Here is a 15,307-nt window from a genome sequence, read left to right on the forward strand (position 1 = left end):
AACCCAGGTCACTGCTTGCCTGGGGCATGGGAAGAGGCAGCCTTGCTGTCTGCACCATCTCAATTACACCGCTGAGCTGAAGCAAGAACCCAACCTATGTATCCTAAGGCAAAAGGCAGCTTTATTTGTTGCCTCCAAAGTGTCCCTGTTATGAAGGTGAAGTTTTCTGCAGGATCTGATGCTCTATAGGTAATTTATTTGACCTGCAGAGACAGAAGCTTCAGCGCAGTTTTCAACCACAAGAAATTCCCACACCAACAACCTGAGCAACTCCAAGATAAAACCACCCAACCCCTAACCCCGACCCCAACCACGATGCTGCTGCCTGCTCTATTGGAAAATAGCTTGTTGTCAGCTCCTAGCGTGCTGCAGGTCCCTCCATGTCACCCTCTGCACGTGCAGACACTGCACCAAGAGTTGTTCCACACTGCCCAGAGCAAGAGCCAAAGATGCCCCTGTGAAGTCAGTAGGAACAAACAGAATGTGCTTTGTGAAGCATGGGATTTTTAAGCAGAGATGGCTCTTGGAACCAGACATGGGATTTTGTGATTCTTAAGCCTGGAAGCAATTTTTTACTGCATTAAAAGTGCTTCAGGTCACCTCTGATGCAGAGAGTCACCTGTCAGCTGTCAGCTCAGTAATGCAGTACCTGCTCCTTACCCATGGGCTCAGAGCCTTATGAACCCCTGTGCCATCTGCACATTGCATGTTTGCACTCTAAGACACTTCTTTGATGTGCTAACCTTCGGTGAGCTGAAGCTCCTAAAGGTCTTTGAAGATAACAACAATCTGCATAGAATTATATACTTAATGGATAAGGAATCCCTCCGTTCCTCAAAACATGAGTTTTGTTGTTAAAAAAATGCATGTGAATTAAACTGCATTTCAGTCTTTAATTCTCATTTATTCTGCTAAGCAAACAGGGCTGCATTTGGCACAGATGGAGGAGAATGGCACACACCACACAGACGTGCTCACCATCATTGCTGCTCACACCGCTGTCAGCCTTAACCCAGCTCCTGGTTGCTGCTGTCCATGGGAGGAAGGCAGCTCTCTGCTGCAGAGAAGGAATACCAGTGAGCTTATGCACATGTGAGAATCACTTGGAAAATAAGAAGAGAGTATGGATGCTTAAGGCAAAGCTAAGCCATTGAGTATGTTGGACCAGGCTGGGTATCAGAAAAAAATTATTTTCTGAAAGAGCAGTGCTGCACAGCTGCCCAGGGAGGTGGGGGGGTCAGCATCCCTGCAGGTGTTCCAGAACCGTGGGGATGTGGCACTGAGGGATGTGGGCAGTGGGCATGGTGGGGTGGGTTGGGTTGAACCTGGGGATCTGAGAGGTCCTTTCCAACCTTTAAGATTTCATGAATGTAACAGGTGTTGGAGATGGGAAATTTCCAATGTAAACAAACAAGATCCTTCTGGAAATTAAACCCAGCACCTCAGATGCAGACCCAGCTGAGCTCACCTTCCATCCAGCAGGAACTGAGGATGGAGAATTTGCAGTCCCAGGTGGCCGTGAGCAATGTGCTTACCAGGAGCTAGGGAAAGCAAAGCCAGAAACCTAATGGCAATACTGTGGAATATTTGGATGTATCAGTCCTCTCCTCTGACCTCCTTCTTCTGCAGCTTGCTAAATGTGACCATTTTTTTCCACTTCTCCTTTCAATATCCACTGAAAAGCTTTTACTTTCACCCTTCAGTACCAAAACCAACACAATCTGCTTTCATCTCATCTTCTCCTGACAATTACATCCACTTGCTTCCCTATTTTCTTTTCTTTCAAGGCTTTCATCCACGCTGCTTTTTTATCTCACTCACCTGCCTGTACCATCATTATTTTCCATATTGTCCCACATGCTATTATGTATCTAAAACCTGCTTTCAGCATGGCTATTTAAGCCCATTCTCCTGCACTCAGGTAGATGCATATTTCTGTTGAACCTACAGCAGACCCTCCAGCTTCTGCTGCACTAAATGATATTAAGGAGATGCAAAAGTCCAGTGGAAGTTTGGACAATGCAAAACATTAAATAGAGCTCTTTGATATTTAAGAGCTGAAAGTTTTCCAGGCTAATGCAGGCAACGTCACATAAAACTGGGAACATAACCATCTGGGCCCATTAACTACACTTGGACTATAGCATTTGCTGTCTGAATTGTTTATGCCTCGTTTGAGCACACAGACTACCCAGCATATTAATACTCTGGAAAAGAATGTGGAGAACAGAACTAGAAATGAGGGACCATTTGGGGCGCCTGTTGTTATGCCAGAATGACGATGAGGCACAGAGACACAACTCTTGATCACGTGCCTTTAAATGACCAAGTGACCACTGAAATCCCACGCCGACAAAGCTCTCCTCTAAACAATCCCTCAATTCCTTCCACGTGCTCCAGTCAGCCAATTGAGCTGTTATGATGAGAGCTTTGTAGAGAGTGGGGCTTGATATGAGAAAAGGACAAGTGCACAAGGATGCTCCATGCAGAAATAAGGTGGATAAGGAGCAGAACAGTGCCAGGATTTATTTTTGCAGAAGAAAAAGCCAAGGAAAAAAATCCTTTGTAACACAGGAGAAAAGAACTTTCAGATAGAAGCCATTTGCTTACTGCTTATGCTCAAGAAGACATTTAGGGATAAACATTGGATCTTCAAATGAAGGTCCTCTGTTGTTGGCTTGTGCTGCTTCACCCAAAGTCATCCAACCCCCTGTTGGAGATATCACACATCCTTTTCACATTAGAGCAGTTGGGTGGCATGAATAATTAGCATGCAAGCAGAGGGATGCTCAGCAGGGGTAAATTAGCTGCTTCAGAGAAAAGCAAGAGGCACATTAGAGCTGTTCCTGCACAGAAGTCCTTCCCTGCGCTGCAGACAGATAATGCAGCAAAGCACACAGGAGCAGCACTTCCCTTTGAGAACACTTCCTAAGCTTCCCGTCAGCTGTGGAAATTTATTCAAAAGGAAGTGGTCCGAGCAAGAACTTCCAGCATCCTCCTGTGCAAAAATCACTCTCGCTACGGCATTTTGCTTTCACAGCAGAAATGATGCTAAGGGATTTTGCCCCCAGAAAAAGGGAACAGAAACCGCCTTTGCAGTGTCTCTGTGCAGAACTGTACTGGCACGAGCTGTTCAGAAGCCACCTCCTGACGTGGTCTGCGTTGTGACACTGGATTGATACATCCCATGCCTTCCTTTGCGACCATGCCACGGGCTTTCTGCATGAGCAGAACAGACTCAGCATCTCTGCATCTCAGCATCCCCACAGATAAAAGTGTGGCTGCGTGTCTCCCAATGAGCCCAAATACCTCCTTTTAGTCACAGGACCTCCAAAGAAGCACTGAGGCTTGGTCCAAAGAGACAGAATCCATCCCCTCCTGGTCATTTCCTCCAATGCCCAATCACAGCAGTGCTTATCTCCTAACTTCCCACTCTGAACCACTCAAACTTCTCATCCCTCCAGCAGACCTGGCAGTACCCAGGACTCTCTCCCCAAGCAAGGGAGTTCGGTTTTGTTTGTTCCAGACACAGCAGGAGATTTAAGAAGTTCAAGCCCAGATCTTTCTCCCTCTTCCCCCTGCCCTGCTGCTCTCTGCACATGTTCTTTAGCTTTTCCCATGTCTATTTTAAAAGTACGGATACGAGAGCTATAGAAGCTACTTCACCAGTATCCCCATGGAATCAGCTTTGGGAAGTAAAAACATCCTTTTTCCCTATCCCCTAGTTGCACATCCATAGATGGCATTACTCACTGCTGCACCATCGCTCTGGGAACTCGAGCAGGCTGGTGGGCTGGGACAAGCCCCAGACCTCTTCCCAGTGCCCACATCTCTCCAGGCAAAGCCTTTGTCCTGGAATGCTTCAAATCCGGTTTGTGGGAACGGTGGTTTCATAAAGTCATCTGGATTATTCCAAGCCATTTATCATATTCTAATAATGATTTATGACTCCATCGGTTTTCTGAAGCCCACAGATTTTCTCAGCACCAATTCTGCACTCAATGAAGATCATCAGAATAGCCAGGATGAAGTTATTACTAGGAATTACTACGTTCAAACTTACTATGAACTACTGTGATCACATCTGCAGTGCTGCAGCTTTATCACAGCCTTTATGTGACTTTTATTTCTCATACTGGTAAAGAAATGAGCAGAGATGAGGGCTTAAACCTCCTTCAACAGCTCTGGCACGGCCCAGCCACCCAACACTGAACTTGTTCATAGCTGTGATATACCACAAGTTCAAAGGAAGCACACTCCCACCTAAAAGCACAGGATAATCCAGCCCATTTCTTTTCACAATGGAAGAATGAATTAAGTGGGAAAAGTCATCCTTAAAAATAAATCTGTTTGTCTACTGACCATTAAACAAAATTAACTTAGAAAACCAGCCAATCTAAGTGTAAGAATTTGAGAAGAGGGTTCTTTCAGCCTTACGAGGCTCAGAGGTAGGGAGGGACTGGGAACAGGAGGGGAATCACCTCTTTGAAAGGGTAGATAACAGCAGGACAAGGGGAAATGGCTTTAAATTGAAGGAGGGAAGATTTAGGTTGGATGTCAGGGGGAAGTTCTTTACCATGAGAGTGGTGAGGAGCTGCAACAGCTGCCCAGAGAGGCTGTGGATGCCCCGTCCATCCCTGAAGGTGTTCAAGGCCAGGTTGGATGGGGCCCTGGGCAGCCTGGGCTGCTATGAAATGTGGAGGTTGGTGGCCCTGCTTGTGGCAGGGGGTTGGAGCTTCATGATCCTTGAGGTCCCTTCCAACCCAACCATTCTGTGATTCCGTGATTCCATGAACAGCAGCTTCTACTAACCTAGAAATGACTCAGATCTCAATGTACCCACATACAGATACACATTTTACTGCCTTCACCAGCATACAACCATACACGCATACATATTTTCACACACACAGAGCACAAACCCCACTAACCTTGCACAACCAGATACGGGGTCTCCAAAAAGCACCCAGTGCTCTGAGAACGATGCTCTCACAGCGCGCTTCCAGCAGCTTCCCAAAATCACACACACTGTAACAGCAGCAAGGAGAGGATCCAGTTCCAGGGAGGCATTCAGCAGTGCTTAAGCAACACAGCTTTTCTCTCTCCTGCTCCAATTCCCTGCCCCTATTCCCCAGCACATTTCCAAATTGGCTCAATTTTGGTGGATTTGCATGGGAACTGCAAAAGAGACATCTGCCAAACATCAAGTCATTGCTCCCAAGAGCAGGGGCAAGGCAGCTTAGAAGGGAAAAAATGGTCACTGTGCTTTCAGTTTTATTTTTTTCAGTGTAAGAACTGTGTATTTTCTCAGCCTCGTTCTCCACAACAGCTGAATTGTTTTCACTGGAGCATTCCCAAGCAGCACATCCCTTTGCAGACAACTCGCCAAAACGATGTTTGACAAAATATAAGCCACTGAAAATAAGGTTTTCAAACACAGAGCACCTGGCAAGCTTTTAATAATGACTACTTCCATCAGCCCCAACTGCACTGACCAGCAAACTGCTGGCCAAACAGCAGAGAGGTTTTACATCAACAACCATCTATTCCCACAGGGAAATTGTGGCTGGAAAATGCTTAGAAACCATTTACCTTTCCCAGATGGAATCTGCATTGATCTCCTTTCTCTCATTACCTACCTTAATTTGCAGTTTTGTTGCATTGTCTAATTAAGGACACATGTTCCTTTGGATAAAGATCTCAACATCTTGCTCATCCATAAAAATTACTCAGCACAGACACTGCCTTGCAAGCAAAACCATTGATTTTAGCCATGAAGGTACCAGTTTCACATGAGCATCCTAACAAGTGCATTTAAGCAAAATTCTCTTTAAGCATCCTTGTGTTCATGCATGGATCCCTCACAGCAGGATTTCTGAGCGAGCAGAAGATGAATGCTTGTTGTGATACACAGTATTTCCATAATCAGGATTTCATGTTACTCAAAAGCAGTTATTTTTTTTTCTTAGAGTCTCCAGCAATCCCTGAAACACGTACAGCTTGGGACAAAGGAGATGGTGAGCAGTTGCACACCCTGTGGTATCTCAGGGGTTGATGAAAAACAGCAGGGAGACACTCCCAGACACCTTGCTGCCTGTATCTGCCTCTCCATATCCACGGCCCATGAAATCCCATACTGCACAAACCCAGGGGCAGCTGAGCTAAATGCACTGAGAGCATACAACAAAGAGAGAGCTCTGTGAAGGATGCAGATACAACCTGACACTGCTGGTCCTTTGGGCTCCTTCCTTTTGGCAGCAGGGATCTCCATGAGGTCCCATCAAACAGAAATGACTCAGGCAAGTGATCTTCCTGAGGGTGATGGAGAAGCATGGGCTCTGTAAGGTTCGGAAATAAGAAATCAAATCAAGGCCTGGGAAATCCATGATGCCCTTAGGAAAATGTCCTGGTAGGGTCTTACAGTGTTAAGTCCTGCCTCTCTACCACAAACTCAATGGTGCTGGAAGGAGCTGAAGATGCAATGAATATCAACAACACAAAATCAGGGAACAAATGCTGGCATCCAGTAAACTGACCGATGCATTTAGACAGCAGCAAGCTACTAGCAAGCTGGTGAGCTCCTGGCAACCCACTCTTAAGCCCTGCAGCTCCCACAGCAAGGCAACAGCAAGAGAAGACAGAAGGTCAGTCTGCAACACTGTTAGCCCAGGGCCAACACTTATGTGCTAACTGCCTTCCACAGGAAAGCGGGAGCATTTGTGCTTGTCTACAGCTTCCCAGGTTAGAAGGAAGCCCTCAGAGCACATTTCATTTACAAGCAAAACCAGACAGCAACTTCATGGTCACTAAGCTACCTGCACATAGCAAGCGCTGCAAAATCTGCAAGGACTTCTGATTCACTGTTATTAACACATCCTTTGTATTAATCTTCCCCAAGTGCTCCATTGTGGAAATTTATGTATGACCCTCTATTGAGAACCACTGTAACTCTCTCCCTGAACATACCATGGAGCTTAAACACATGAAAGCAGAGAGCCTGAAGAGGCTGATGAGAATCATTTGCCAGTACATTGGGAAGGACAATCTGGTTTTATGGGACATTTTATAGTATGTCTTTCCAAATTAAAACTACAACAGTTTCCAGATGGAAGCTGCACCATTTCAACTTCAACCTTAAAAATACTTTGTTGTTGTTGTTGTTTTTAAAAACATGCAAAGCTTCAGGAAATCTGAGCCCATGGAAAGGCTGGCAGCTCCCTGCATTGCTCAGAGAAGACTCAGACATGATGGCACAAACCCTGACACATTTTTTTGGTCAAAGATTCAAATAATGAGAAAAGTTAGTTTCAGAACAGCAGCAAAGTTTGCCCTTATTTCTACAATGCGTGCATCAGACTGTGGAAAATTTCCTTACAAAGCTCCAGGCATCTACACAGGCAGCTAGAGTGGGAAATGTATTCCCCTGCTCACAGTGTGCTAATCCAGTGACTCTGAGCTAAATAGCTTGCTTCTGCAAATTGATTATTTTATTTTTTGAAGTGTCCCATATAGATGTAACGTGGCTCTAATACACTTTCCAAGTCACAGCTTTTTCCCAGGAAGCAACGACTAAAGCTTGAATGTAGCTTTTAATTTGCATCATCAATGCTTAACGCAGACAATAGTCTGGCTCATCCCTTCATGCTTGTTCTGGTGCTGGAAAGGCAACAAAGAACAGAGTATTTTTGTCAAGCACTTGCAAACGCACAGAATTGGAGAAGATATGGGAGATGAAGCAGGATCTTTACTTACTTCTGAGAGCATACAAAGGCAGAATCTGGCACCATCTGCATATCATAGAATGGCCTGGGTTGAAAAGGACCACAAGGATCATCTAGTTTCAACCCCCTGCTATGCGCAGGGTCGCCAACCACACGAGCAGGCTGCCCAGAGCCACATCCAGCCTGGCCTTGAATGCTACCTTGCAGAGATGGCACATGTTCCTAATTTGTTAAGGACAAACGCAGAAATGGTTTCACCTACAGGGATGAAAAGCACAGGTCACCTTCCCTTGACCAGGCAGCTCCAGCCACCTGTCCTCGTTCCTTCCCCAGGCACTTCTCATCCCATTCCTAATGCTGCCCCTTCTCTGATTTCTGGCTCCTTCCCAAACCCTCTCTCTCCCCTCCTCCCTTCTCTTTGGTGTCGTTGCCAACACCCACTTCCAGTCTCCATTACAGTTTCTGCTGGGTGCAGAGATCCTGTTACAGCTGATCACTACAACACTGCCTGTGCTTTGCATTAAGGGAGGATCGAGTTATGCCACAGCTCATCAAAGCCCACGACACTGTCAGTAACCACTACCAGAGCTTTCACTCTGCCTGATGGAAGAGAAAACCACCTTGGCCATTCTAGAGAGGCCAACAGGGAGAACAGTTTTGGTTGTAACAGGATCTCATAACAGAGTAAAAATTGTGCTGTCAACACAAGCAGGACTCACCATGCTGGAGAAGTTTTCCTTTTTCCAAAGGATTTCAGGCAGCACAGTCAGAAGCAGAAGCACCACCTTATCCCACACCTGTTCCCCAAATTACTCTCCAGACGTGTGCTCCTGGTTGATCTTGCCAGTGGGTCTATCCTGTACTCATAGATCTTTTTATAAAGTGATTACAAATGCTTCTTTCAAACAGTATGATATCAATCCCAGGGACAGAAAGCTCTCAGTGGTTGCTATCTCCCTGCCACGCCATGGCTTCCCCTGAACCCATTCTTTGCTAGATGGGGCACTGAAGGAGATCCGTAAGCAACATGCTCCCAACTCAGGTAACCACAACAGAAAGTGCAGGTGTCCAGATTCACTTCTGCATGCTAAAAATCTCAGGACACTTCAAGTCCATAATAAGAATACCAACTACAGATATTTAATGTGATGATTTGACAGGCTGAGGGAGCTGGGCTTGTTCAGCCTGGAGAAAAGAAGGCTGCGGGGTGACTTCAGTGCAGCCTTCAGTACCTAAAGGGAGCCTACAAACAGGAGGGGAGATAACTGCAGGACAATGGGAATTGGCTTTAAGTTGAAGGAGGGAAGATTGAGGTTGGATGTCAGGGGGAAGCTCTTTACCATGTGAGTGGTGAGGTGCTGGAACAGCTGCCCAGAGAGGCTGTGATGCCCCGTCCATCCCTGGAGGTGTTCAAAGTCAGGTTGGATGGGGCCCTGGGCAGCCTGGGCTGCTATGAAATGTGGAGGTTGGTGGCCCTGCATGTGGCAGGGGGTTGGAGCTTCATGATCCTTGAGGTCCCTTCCAACCCAACCATTCTGTGATTCTGTGAAAAGCGAATTATCATAATGAACCTCTGTCTCTTTCAGATAAGTAATTTCAGAACAATCAAGATCATGGTGATAGGGCTGAAATACAGAATAAGAATGTTGTACACTGATCCCACGAACAGAGCTCCTCATGATCCTTTTCCCAGAAAAACATCCCCATTCCTCCTCCATGCACTCAAAAGGAGGATCTGCAGTATTCATTATCTACATTTGATGGCATACAGAGGGAGCAGTACAGGAAATTTTTATAAAAGATTCAGAGCAAAACCAAGTCCTGCAGCCCTGAAGATGATTTAGTGGCACAAGGGTGGTGAGGTGGTCTTTCTCAACGCGCATTTGTGACACTTCATATAAATAGTTTTGTATAATGGCAAAAAATGTCACACAGGGGAAAAGAGAAGTCATTTAGGAAGTCAGCTGTGGGAAAAGGGATTCTTTATGACTTCTACCAGATATAAATTTCCTCTGTCAAATCCAGCAGGAGAACACTAACGCTTTGTTGGGTGAATGAAAGAACTTACCACGGACGTGGGACAAAAGACCTCCGCAATACTGAGGCTGCTGGAGTGCTCCAACTCTGTCCACATAGCCTTGACTTCTCCAGCCACTCTTGCAGCTCCCAGGAGCTACCATAAGTTACCAGTTACCAACCTGCTGGGACACGGCAAGGGGAATTCAATCACAGAATCAGTAAGGTTGGAAAAGACCCCTAAGATCCTCTAGTCCAACTGTCCACCTACACTGGTATCACCCACTAAAACACATCCCTAGGTATCACAGCTGCCCTTTCTTAAACACCTCCAAGGGTGGTGACTCCACCACTTCCCTGGGCAGCCTGTTCCAATGCATCAGCCCTCTTTCTGAAAGGAAAAAAGGAAGGAAAAGCTCAGACTGCCAGCGTGAGAATGGGCTGATAAAGCTGCACTGCAGTTAATGAGGATTTCCTGCTTTTGAAGCTGCAAAAGCAGTTTAGGTTGTTGGGTTTTTTTTCTTTTCTTAGGAATTAACTCAAAACGTCAGCACGAGTAGCAGGAGAAGGAAGTAAAAACAAAGAAGAAAGTGCAATGGATAATGGCACACAACCTCCACCTACAGTCTGAACCTGTCTCCTCATCTGTCATTCCTCATTTGGCCTTCTCTTCCTCTGCTTCCAGCTCCATTCCTCATGCAGCTCCTCCAGCCTTGGTCCTCTCCCTCCCATCAGAAAAGCCTAACCCATGATTCAGAAGACACCAAGCACCAAGGATACATTTCAATGGGCACCAAACTGATAAACTTACTAAAAGACACAGTGAGCTGCCACATTAAACATAGCAGACAGGGGTGTTGCTGTTTACTTCACCATAAGACAAGAGAGCTTCACCATCACTACTTAATGTACAACACAGATTACCTGAACCTCTAGATATCAAGAAGCAGTAATTAGGTAAATTAAGGCAAGAAAGAGCTAAATAATTTGCCCATGGCCATTGGACAGAGACAGAGGAACGGTTGGCATTTAGGAGACTCTTCTTTACAGCTTGGTCCCAAAGCCCTAATGCAACCCCAGAGATCAGTTCAGGAGCTGTCAGACAAAGCATTAGCATCCCAAAACGTGAGAATCTCCAAACCACCAGTGGGGAAAGCTGTGGAACAGCCAAAGCCAACTTTCTCCCCGCTCCTTTCCTCTCCACCCACAAAGCCAGGAGTTCTGCTGGCTGAGTGATTTCAGGAGAGATGGAATGAATGGTTGACTGAGAACAGGCAGAAAAGCAAACAGAAGTCCCTCACCCCCCTCGTGCTCAGGTCTCAAAGAACTGAAGGCTGAAGGAAGGGTCATTTGTTTGGCTGGGCTGCCTGAGACACGCCGTACAGTACAAGCTCCTTTGTGAGCGAGCAAAGCTGCAGACAGAAGGATAAAATAAAGCCTTGCAGGCACTGCGGCAGCAGGAGGCATTGCCAGAGATGTCACAGCCCTGCTCTGGAAACCCTGCTGCTGTACATGGGATGAGGAAGCTGCCTGGCCCCCAGGCTTCTGGAGAAAGCACCGCAGGGAGCAGAGCAGAGCAGGATACACTTACAGGATCAGAGTGCCTACGGCTCAGCTGCCCTGGTACTCCAAAAACCCTGGAGACAAGAGTAACTAATTAATAAGCAGTCATGGGATGTAAGTGAGCAGTTAGATATTTAGGATTAATTTAATTACTTCGGCCTCAAACGCATCCCAAAATTATACCAGCAAGAGATTCTCCTTCCAGCATCCCCCTTGTACAGCAATACTCATTACCTGCCCCCAGCTCGGGTGCAGCTCCCAACACTGCCAACAGTAGAGCTTTCCTTGGGAGAGCTTTCTGGCAGCCTAGCTGATTTTCAACATTAAGATGTAATAAAAAAGGAAATTCATGAATTGGCTGCAGTAATTTGAGGAAGATTTGTGGCCATAGCAACATTACTATAATCTATGCTGCAGGGAACAAAAGGTACTTTGATCGTGTTGTTCCCTACCCTCTCCAACCCTCCCATAATGAGAGACACTGGCATCCAGACACTCTCCAGTCCCCCAGAAGCCCATGTGTGCTCTCCCACTCACTACTGCTGACTTGAAATCACTGAGCCAGGAGTAGATAACAACATAACTCTTGGCACAATCTCAACCTTATAAAACCATGTTTATTGCTGGCCTGTGTCACACAGCTGCTGCCTTCCTTCCTATCGCTCACCGTACAAGCTTAATCTCATATTCACCTACAGCATCTGGAATCTCACATTCACTTCATGCCCAGCCCATGTCCTAACAGAGGCCTGACTTCCCTTCAGGCCTGCAGGCACTCCTGTAAGGAGAACAATAAAAAGAAATGCTGAGAAGTAAACCCAGCGAGCTGCCTGCCTGCTCTATGTGCCTCCTTTATCTGCCCACCAAGCCAAATGTAGGTGGACATTAATACCCTCCTCGTTCTTAGCTCTGCAAATCAGGGGTAGCTGCCTCGTGCTTCCTGCCCCCCAGAAACATCTGGGCTCTTCATGGTCATTTGAGCTCTTTTCCCACAACGAGGAGCCTGGAATGCAGAAAGGTGGAGCACTGAAGGGGAAAAGACAGCAAACTTCCCAAATGAGTAGCAAAGAGCACAGGGCTGCAGTAATTCTACAGCTGGGATAGCTCAGCAGCAGCGATTGCAATCTGTCCACTTAATTTGGCCCTGCAGTTTCTATTAGAAGCACGCAGGAGGAAATTCCTGTACAGCAGTTACAGTGAGGGGTGTTGGGTGACTGGGGCTTTATTCCCAGCTGTGTCTCAGACCTTCCGTGCAACCTCAGGGAATTCGCTTCATCTGCTCCGGTTTGCAGCATTCCTCAGGAACTCACAGGGGATCTCAACAGAATGCTACAAATAGCAACTGAGGCTAGGAATGTAATCAAGAGCAACTTCCTGTTCAGAAGGACGTAAAGCATCTTACAAATTTGCCTGTAACAAGACCAAAGGATTTAATTACACAGAATTGATCCATCTGGTCCCTTCAACCATCCCACTTGGATAGGAGTTCAAGGAGATGCTCGTGCCAAGCCATGCCTGTAGCCCCACACTACCACGGAACTTAATCTGGGAACTAATTTCTCTTGATGGTCTCAAACGATGACTTAGGAGACACGAAAAAAGTAACAATAATAATCCAGTATCTCTTGCTAGTCTGGGTTAAATTATTTCATAGCTTTCAAACTCCAAAATAAAACCCAGGTGCAGGAGTGGGACACGCCAGGAGCATGCAAGAACTCTCTGTGAAACCCTCCTGGCCTCTCTTCTTCCATCAACCCCAAACTGCATGGTTCAAGAAGGAAAGAATAAAAGGAAGGAGGAGAGGAGTGCTTATTTCTTGTACTTTGGTAATGCAGCTTTGACATTTGAAATTCTGTTAGAATTGAATGTATCCTGGCACTGGGCACCTTTTCCTAGCTCATCTTTGAGGTAATCTGGAAAGAAAAGATGCAGAAGTGGAAACCCACTGTCAGTATGCACACTCCCACCTCACTTTATATATCCAAACCCACCTGCAGCACAGCAATCCAACGAGTTACTCAGCATGTTTGCGTTACAGGATTCACAGCTCAGAGCTTTGCCAGATCCCTGGAAGAAAGGCAGCAGAGCATTGCCTCGCACTCATGTCAACCATCACGCGCCAGTCTGAATGCAGAGCACAACTCTGCAGTGGTCAGAGAACAGACAAAGCTGTGCTTTGCTTCCAGGGTGTCACGAGTACCACTTGGCAACACTGACCTGCTGTGCTGCACAGCATCTGACACCGCCTCCTCCTGGGCTCCTGCTGTGTACAATTCCCACAGCTCTGAAATGGCCCTGAGAAATTCACTGTTAAGAATACAGCATCGCTGGGGCTTTCCAAGACCGCCCCAGGTGCTGCTAAAATAATTGGTACTGTTGCCTCTGGATTTGGTGAAGAGAGAACTGCAGCAAGGTGGAGTATGGGAAATCCCCAAATCACCCCAACACCTGACTCCCCATCTATGGAAGGTGTGAAGTTAAAGGCTGGCCCTCATCTGTTTGTTTTGGCTGCTTTTTTTTTTTTTTTTTTTTTTTTAAGTTATGGCTTTGAGTCAAATTCAGAAGATCAGTAAAAAGTCAGATTTTGCAAAAGGCTCGGTGATAGCTCCTTAATAACAGAAAGCTAAGCAGAGGCTGACTAATTTAAAGAGCAGCCCAGGATGCCCACCATTCCTCTTTCACAATGTGCAGCATCACCAAACTCTAGGAACAGATCCTGAACAGCACCACTTCTAAGCCCAGGAAGCCCAGCAGGGTTATCTTTTCACATTTGCAAGCCAAGAACCTCTGCCAGCTTTTCAAAGCCAAGTTTCCCAAACACCAGCCATGACTTCTGACTCAACACTCCAGTAGCAGATTCCTCCTCTACCCCAGCTGGTGGTGTGATGTTTCCTCACACGCACAACACCCGCTCATCATAAATGAAGCCCAGTGCTTTATAGCATGAAACAGACTTTGCAAACACGTGAACTAACCATGCAAAATAACCATTTGTTCAGGCTCAATGCACACCAGCCCACTCTTTGGCAGAACAGCAGTAAAAGACAGTGCAGGAGACTTGTGGGGATTGCTGCAGGGTGGAGAGGAACAACTGCAGCCTCTTCCATCAGCAGAGGGGTGGCCAGCAGGGACAGGGAGGTGATTGTCCCTTTCTACTCTGCCCTTGTAAGGCCCCATCTGAAGTGCTGTGTCCAGGTCTGGAGCCCCCAGGACAAAAAAGACAGGGAGCTGATGGAGAGGGTCCAGAGGAGCCAGAAAGATGATCAGGGGGCTGGAGCACCTCCCCTCCAAAGACAGGCTGAGGTGGGAGCTGGGCTTGTTCAGCCTGGAGAAAAGAAGGCTGCGGGGTGACTTCAGTGCAGCCTTCAGTACCTAAAGGGAGCCTACAAACAGGAGGGGAGTCAACTCTTTGCAAGGGGTGATAACTGCAGGACAAGGGGAAATGGCTCTAAATTGAAGGAGGGAAGATTGAGGTTGGATGTCGGGGGGAAGTTCTTTATCATGAGAGCAGTGAGGTGCTGGAACAGCTGCCCAGAGAGGCTGTGGATGCCTCGTCCATCCCTGGAGGTGTTCAAGGCCAGGTTGGATGGGGCCCTGGGCAGCCTGGGCTGCTATGAAATGGGGAGGTTGGTGGCCCTGCGTGTGGAGGGGGGTTGGAGCTTCATGATCCTTGAGGTCCCTTCCAACCCTGGCCATTCTGTGATTCTGTGAAAAGCTTCAGCCAAGTCTGGATGCTTCTCAACACTGTCCACCAGTGAGCTGCCCAGCACCAACAGCAAAGCCGTAATTAAGGAACAAGAACTTTGGAGACAACGCACACATGTGAATGAATGCTCACAGATCAAATGAATTCTACATTTCCCTTAATCCCAAAATCTTAAGCTTTCATAGAATCAGTAAGGTTGGAAGAGATCTCCAAGATTACCTAATCCAATCCTCAACCCATTACTACCATGCCCACTAAGCCATGTCCCCAAGTGCCACATCCCCATGATTCCTGAACATTT

The 15,307-nt window shown here is 46.7% G+C and overlaps 1 protein-coding gene across 6 annotated transcripts in view; it reads right to left on the reverse strand.

Annotated features, from left to right (window-relative positions):
- EXTL3 (exostosin like glycosyltransferase 3) overlaps positions 1 to 15,307 on the reverse strand; it is a 111,035-nt gene that overhangs the window by 52,230 nt on the left and 43,498 nt on the right. The window contains exon 3 of one of the 6 annotated variants that reach the window (XM_042832583.1): positions 979 to 1,057. The exons of 4 other annotated variants lie outside the window; for them this stretch is intronic. The gene's annotated coding sequence lies outside the window, so the exon portion shown is untranslated. Of the gene's footprint in view, positions 1 to 978; positions 1,058 to 15,307 lie in introns of those variants that run through there. One more of the 6 variants, XM_042832585.1, reaches the window with a different exon arrangement.

Source organism: Centrocercus urophasianus, unplaced genomic scaffold (assembly GCF_019232065.1).
Source record: "Centrocercus urophasianus isolate 14NV4802_14NV808 unplaced genomic scaffold, USGS_Curo_1.0 seq_39, whole genome shotgun sequence".
In the NCBI taxonomy this organism is placed as follows: domain Eukaryota; kingdom Metazoa; phylum Chordata; class Aves; order Galliformes; family Phasianidae; genus Centrocercus; species Centrocercus urophasianus.